The 1475-nt window shown below is 38.6% G+C and overlaps 1 non-coding gene across 1 annotated transcript; it reads right to left on the bottom strand.

The window, feature by feature from the left end:
- Positions 1-1004: 1004 nt before the first annotated feature.
- LOC114493589 lies at positions 1005-1107 on the bottom strand. The gene has a single exon (XR_003684223.1). It is a non-coding gene; the product is annotated as a U6 spliceosomal RNA (small nuclear RNA).
- Between the last annotated feature and the right edge of the window lie 368 nt (positions 1108-1475).

Genomic DNA, 1475 nt, shown 5'->3' with positions numbered 1-1475 from the left:
TTTCTCTTTGTCTTTAAAATTTGCCATTTTAATTATGATGTGTCTTAGAGTAGGCCTCTTTGGGTTCATCTTGATTAGGACCATCTGTGCTTCCTGAACTCATGTGACTTTTTACCTACCAAGTTAGGGAAGTTTTCTGTCATTCTTTCAAGCAGGTTTTTTTATCCCTCATTCCTTTTCTTCTCCTTCTGATATTCCTGTGATGTGAATGTTGGTATGTTGCATGTGGTCCTGAAGCTCCCTTAACTAACCTTGTTCTTTTTGGGTCTTTTTTCATTTTGTTTCTCTGAGTGGGTATTTCTTTCTACCTTGTCTTCCAGCTCACTGATTCTGTCCTCTGCCTAATCTAGCTTCCTTTTAATTTCTTCTAGTGTATTTTTCATTTCAGATACTGTATACTTCATTCCTTCCTGGTCCTTATGCATAGTTTCTGTGTCCTTTATCATGCTGCCATAGTTCTTACTTCATGCTGCCATAGTTCTTACTAAGTTTCTTGTAGTTCTCACTGAGTTCTTTTAGTATCCATATAGCCATTATTTTGAAATCTGTAAATGATAGATTGTTTGCCTTAATTTCATTTAGTTCTTTTCCTGGGGGGTTATTTCATTGTGTCCCCATTTTAGGTGACTCTTTCTGTTTGTTTCTGCATCTTAGATTTCTCAGCTTTGACTGCCTGTCTTCATAGAGTGCCCTTCTGTGGTAGGAATTCTGTGGAACTTAGTGCTACATTCTCTTTGATTTCCTGATCTGGATGCTCTACAGTTGCCCTTTATTCAGATTATGTGGGCTCTCTTGTGGTACTTTGGCTTTGATAATTTGTGGCTCATTCATTGGTGGATTCTTCCCTCCAGCTGGCTGAGTGGGAGTCACAACCCCCACCACATCTTGTATGCTGTTGTGCAGGTGTTGTTTAACAAAGTGATGCTACCCAGATGGCCAAACCCATGCCAGCAAAAATACTCCTCTACCACACCAGCAATATCAATAGCAATTGAGAAAAGATTGAAAATATGGAACACTTTACAAATCTGCCTGTCATCCCTGCACAGGGGCCATACTAATCTTCTCTGTGTGATTTCAATCTTAGTATATGCCACATAAGTGAGCACTGGTAAAGTACTTCTTTACCTGACATCTTTAAAAATTGTTTTAAATTTTGTGTTAGATTTGAATTTCAAAGACTTCTTCTCTTAATTGTAGATCCCTGACTATCCCACTCTTTTACCAATAAGGCTAATAAAGTTAATTCACCAATTTTACTGTTCTAGACACCCAAATGATGGAGGATATGATGGGATTTCAGAGTTAACCTGCTTTCCACTAATATTCTGGTTGGGGAGTGAAGCAGCCTGCATGAGTAGATGAGGGAGGTGCTACTCATGAAACTCCAAGGTAGAAAGTGGACTCTATACTTGGTGCATCTGGCTGACTGGCTTACAGCTTTTATTCATGTAAAAAGTAGATTTATGACATAG

This window comes from Phyllostomus discolor, chromosome 1 (assembly GCF_004126475.2).
Source record: "Phyllostomus discolor isolate MPI-MPIP mPhyDis1 chromosome 1, mPhyDis1.pri.v3, whole genome shotgun sequence".
In the NCBI taxonomy this organism is placed as follows: domain Eukaryota; kingdom Metazoa; phylum Chordata; class Mammalia; order Chiroptera; family Phyllostomidae; genus Phyllostomus; species Phyllostomus discolor.
The sequence above is the reverse complement of the archived record's forward strand: the minus strand, read 5'-3'. Positions and strand labels throughout refer to the sequence as shown.